Below are 5,378 nucleotides of genomic sequence, written 5' to 3' on the forward strand. Positions count from 1 at the left end.
CCGGCTCTGAGCATGCGCACTGAGCTGCCCTCCTCGCGCAGACGGGTGACGTCACAGCCTCTGTGGGCGGTGCGCCCCTGGTAGGCCCGCCGGCCACGCCCACCCCCGCATTTATCGCTGGTTCGCTCAGACGCAGAGTTCTTCCCCATGAAAAAAGAACCTGATTAGAAATTACAGTTACGTGCTGGGCATGGTGGGCCCTACCTGTGATCCCAGCACTCTGGAAGGCTGAGACAGGAGGATCGCAAGTTGGAGCCCAGCCTGGGCCCCTTGGCAATTTAGCAAGGCTCTGTCTCAAATTAAAAAATTAAAACGAGGAGGTAGGAGTGTTGCCCAGTCAAAGGCCTTGGGTCCAGTGCCCAGTACTGCAAAATGATAGTAATAAGAATAATTTGTGAAAGTTCCCCAGAGCGTCACACTTTATTGGACTATTCTTTACCTTTATAGGGTTCATAAAAGGCTTTTAAACTTGTGATCCATGATAGGAACTAAATAATGCAAAAAAAAGTACATGACAGTCCTGACCCACACGTGGGGCTCTGCGCCATCCGCATCTACCAGGAAACCGAGGCACACCCAGAAACAGGTCACGAGCCTGAAATCCCAGACACCAGAATTAAACTGGCTGGAAAAGGCGTCAGATCAGGCCAAGGAGTGAGGAAAGCCCAGCTGCATGTTTCGGGTCGCGCTTCAATTCTTCAAGCGGTTTTTTAAGACACCATTGAGGGGGAAAGCGGCAGTGAGCACCGGGACTCTCAGCACTGCTGTGCGATTTCCTGTGAGCTCCTAATGTTTCCAGAAAGGAACAGAATGCTGCTCGGTGACGACCAGGGCTCAGGATTGAGGAAGAAGTTGACCAATAGAAGAGTGGGGGATTCAGGGGCCTAAGAAATTAGTCTATATCTTCATCATTGACTATATTGATGACTAAGCCCTTGTTTTATTTGTTGAAACTCATAAAATTTGCCAAATTCAAGATAGATTCCAACTCATTTTTTCCTAAGACAGGGTCTCACTGTGTAGCCCATACTCATCTTGAACTCACTATGCTCAGGGTGGTCTTGAACTCTTGGCGATCCTCCTGCTTCAGCTTCTTTCAGTGCAGACAGGTGTGCACTACCGTGCCCAGCAGATTAAAACTCATCTTTAGAAAAACTGCTAGTAAAAATGAGCTTCAACTAACATTTTCGACAACTATGCGTTAATTGGTAGCTGCCAATTGAAGTGACACATTTGATTTTTTGTAAAGCATTGAGCTTTAGTTATCTCTTTTAAAGAAACATAAAGCCTTTACGTGCAAAAAATAAGAGCATTACTTAACATTACACTCGCTCTTCTGGGAATGCATTTTAAGCACAAGCCATGTCAACTTCTAAGAAATACTTGTTTGCAATGGAGATGTGTTTCATTTCATGGCTCATCTGCCAAAAACAGGCACCAAACGATCAGAGGACGTCTGTACTGGTCCTTCTGTGTCACCCTGCAGCCCTGGAAAGCACAGCGTCCTTAGGGCTGTGGCCTTGCCTCCCAGCCTGGGCACTGTAACAGTGAGTTATGGAGAAGACACTGATGGTGGTCCATGGCCTCGCGCACAGCTGATTTCATAAACTCCAGATGTAAAGGGCCTAGGGGTCAGGCCTGCATGGACGAGTCGGGGAGAAACTTGGCCTCCCCGCTCCTCCCCTCCCTGCTTTTCTCCTCTTCTTCCTCTTCCTCCTCATCTTCTTCTCCTTCCTCTCCACCTCCTCTTGTTCTCTTTCTCCTCCCTCCTCTTTGTTTCCCTTTCTACTTCAGAATAAAATCTCAGGCCAGGTAGCAGGCTCACTTCTCACTTGGGGTGTCTCTCACACAGATTTGCCCGCCCTGGGTTCAAGACCAAGAACATGGAGACAGTGACTCAGGTGAGCTTCTGGATTTGCAGGGACATCCAGTTGGCAGCAAAGCCTAGAAGTCTGCAGTCATTCCCTAAACCTGCCCTCAGATGCCACAGAGAGCAGAGCCTGAAGGGGTCCCCTTCCCAGGGGGGAGCTGTGGCCCCTGGTGGGGCTGATGTTGCACCCCCAAGCCCACCCCTAGCTGGACAGATGCTCTTGCAGGAACCCAAGTGCTTCTAAGCCGAAAGGATTCCTCCTGGAGCCACAGAACCAGGACTGAAGCAGAACATGATGGTGCAGGACTGTAATCCCAGCATTGTGTGAGGCTGAGGCAGGAGGATCTCAAGTTCCTTCACCAGGCAATTTAGTGAGACCCTGTTTTAAAATAAAAACTAAAAAGGGCTGGGGATGTAGCTCAGTGTTAAGACTCTGGGTTCAATCCCCAGTGCCACCAACCCCAAATCAAAACAAAACAGAGCAGATCTAAGATAAAGACAGAGCAGACCCCAGCCCACCACAGCCCCCAGAAAAATGATCCCAATCTTTTGCTGAACAGGCCGGGCTGATGCCCTTCGCCAGACCTGGGCTTCCAAAATTTCCTAAGACTGAACCTCCCCCCCCAGGTTTCTCTTACTTTCCTTTAAAACCAGCTGGAGCTTTGTCAGCGCCTCAAGCCCAACTCACTTTCCCTGTCCTCTTACTTCCATTAAAGTTGTTGTCCTGTGAATCTGAGCCTTGGTTGTCACTTCCATTGTCACTGAAGCAAAGGCCCGTGCTAACCAGGACAGTGAAACACACATGCTACAGGCAGGAAAGCCAAGACTGCAGGTGACAGTGTCCTAAGCCGAAACCCCTGCCCACCCTCAACTTGATGTCGGTTTTGCTCAGGCACGGAGCTCACTGCTGATGTCCTCTTGCGCCAGCTGCAGGGCTGTGCCCTGGTTCTCTCAGAGCCCAACCTGCCTTCTCCTCAGCGTCATTGCAGGTTCCCATTGGCTCTTAGTCTTTGGATGTCCACGGTGCACTCGGGGCCTCCCAAAAACAAAAACTTCGGCTTTTATGGTTTTGCTTTATTGAGACTCATAAAGAAAATAGTGTTAGACAAATGATTACAGAGCCAGGTGTAGCAGTGCATGCCTGTAATGCCAGCACGTGGGAGGCTGAGATAGGAGGATCACAAGCCAACCTGGAATACATAACAAGACTCTGTCTGAAACAGAGAAAACAGGGAGAGAAAGTAAGAGAAACGATTATAGGATACTCTAAAATACTAACTTAAAGTATCCTCTGGGTAGTATGGCCCTGTAAGGGAACACGAGTTTAAAGTTATGGGGTCAGTTTCTTAGTTTTTTCACTGTTGTCAGTCCCTGTCACTCACACACACGTCCTCACTATTCGTGGGCCACACCTCAATACAAGACAGACAGGAATGCGGCCAATCAAACCTGAACAGGGTGGGATCGGTGTGCCTTTTTGTTGTTATGTGTTTTTGAGACAGAGTCTCACTATGTAGCCCAGGCTGGCCTCAAACTGGACATCAAAATCAAGGTCTATGCACTGGATTAGATCCCCAGCCTTTTTAACAAAATGTATTTCTTTCATTTGTATTTTGAGACAAAGTCTCACTAAATAAACTATTTCATGGCACAGGCCGGGCTTGAACTTGCAATCTCGTCACTGTGCTGCACCAGGATTACTGCTAGCTTGGTGCAGTGCATTTTGTGAAAGAGAAGGTCCATGTGCTGTGGTCAGAATGTTCCCCGCTCCCCCAGATTCATAGGTCAACCTCTTATCTTTCCGGGGCACAGTGTTGGAGGGGGTTTCTGGGACCCAGGTCGAGGCCCTTACTGCATTCCAAATCTGCCAGTGGCTTTGTCATGGGCGTCACCACCCTGAAGATGTGTCGCCTAGGCAACTTAGTGAGAGTCTACCTCAAAATAAAAAGTAAAAAGGGCTGAGCAGTAGAGCACCCCAGGGTTCAATCCCCAATACCACAAGGGCGATGAGAGGCTTACTTTCTGTCACTTGTTGGGCATGTACATTTGGACAGCCATTTACCTGCTCTTAACCTGTGGGTCTTCTACACTGCTATAAAAGTAGCTTGGTAACAAGCCTAGCCAGGCAGGGTGTGAAGACCAAAAATATTCATTTTTAAATTTATGGAATTAAAACAAACAAAACCAATAAAATGCATTTTAAAAAGGGGTTGGGGGTTTAGCTCAGTGGTTCCACTACCTGCCTTGCAAGCACAAGGACCTGAATTCGATCCTGGTACAAAAAAAAAAAAAAAAATGGAATTGCTGCGTAAAGGCAGTGGGATGACATACTAATTCAACGATCGCAGTTTTGAACACGGAAAGATGACCTAGGGTCAGCTACTGTCCTCTTTTAGGGTCCCACAGAAAACCGGAGGAAGAGTAAAACCTCAGTCACAACGGCTGCCTCCAGGTCAGGGCATCCTGCATGATTTCCCTCCCTCATACACTTGTATTTTTGTTAAGAAAAAATAATGCATTATCATCATCACCGTGTCACTTTTTATAATAAAGTTATCGCTAAAAAACGTAAATGGTTGGTGTGATTTTACATGGGAAGCACTTATAATCTTAACCTCACTGAATGTGCATTTGACACAAAAAAGATTTCGTACCTGGGTGTAAATTACGTCCTGGTGTTCTGAGAAAGGGATAACAATGGAGAGAATCAGGTCAAACTAGAAGGAGCAGGGCCAAAACGGACGGACGGCCAGCAACAGACAGTCACAGCCTGTTCCAGAGGCTCAGGTCCCACCTTCCGCAGCGCAGTAGGCCCTGGGAGCGCATCCACACCCGGTCCACTTTTCATTAGAGGCAGGCGCTGAGTGTCTCGGAGACGCCCTCTGCGAGCACACCAGGAGAGATCCGTGGAACCTGGGAGGTGAGGAACTGGGCACCGCGGACGCCGTCCAGCCCCTCCGGGTCACGCCTGAACAGCCTCCTGCAGTGGAGCGGTACTGCTACATTTTCACGTAATAGTTGACTGTTCTCTACTGCATGTGAAGCTTTGCGTTATTTGCTGTTCAGTGCATGCCATAAAGAGCGTGGGAAGTGAATGGCCATATAAACTTGTCTCTGACGTCGATTCAATGGACACAAAGCATGCCGCCCTGGTCGCTCAGGAAATGCTGGGGTGCTGCCCCCGCTGACTGGCTTGCGTGGCCTCAGGACAATGAGCTATGGAGGACGTCACAACCAATGGGTGTGGCCCAGTACTGAGAGGACCAATCAGGAACCGCAGTGCCTCCCGAGATGCTTAGGAATCGCACTGGTCTTCGTAAAGCTATTCACTGGCTTGAGGGGTGCTTGGCCTCGCGTTTCTGTCACTCTGAAGCTGCTTGTGTGCAGCCCGGCAGAGGGGCTGTGCGTGGCTGTGCTGTGCTGGAGGACATCTGCATGGAACAAAGACATCAGTCAAAGACAAACACTCCGCCTGTCCCTGAGTGGATCATGGTGCCCTCTCTGTGAC

General features: G+C 49.0%; 1 protein-coding gene across 1 annotated transcript in view; it reads right to left on the reverse strand.

Moving 5' to 3' along the window:
- Atg10 (autophagy related 10) overlaps positions 1-5,033 on the reverse strand; it is a 227,104-nt gene extending 222,071 nt beyond the window's left edge. Inside the window, exon 1 of the mRNA XM_010642752.3 lies at positions 4,525-5,033. The gene's annotated coding sequence lies outside the window, so the exon portion shown is untranslated. The remainder of the gene's footprint in view (positions 1-4,524) is intronic.
- Positions 5,034-5,378: the final 345 nt, after the last annotated feature.

This window comes from Fukomys damarensis, unplaced genomic scaffold (assembly GCF_012274545.1).
Source record: "Fukomys damarensis isolate Sample0158 unplaced genomic scaffold, DMR_v1.0_HiC HiC_scaffold_3, whole genome shotgun sequence".
Taxonomy (NCBI): domain Eukaryota; kingdom Metazoa; phylum Chordata; class Mammalia; order Rodentia; family Bathyergidae; genus Fukomys; species Fukomys damarensis.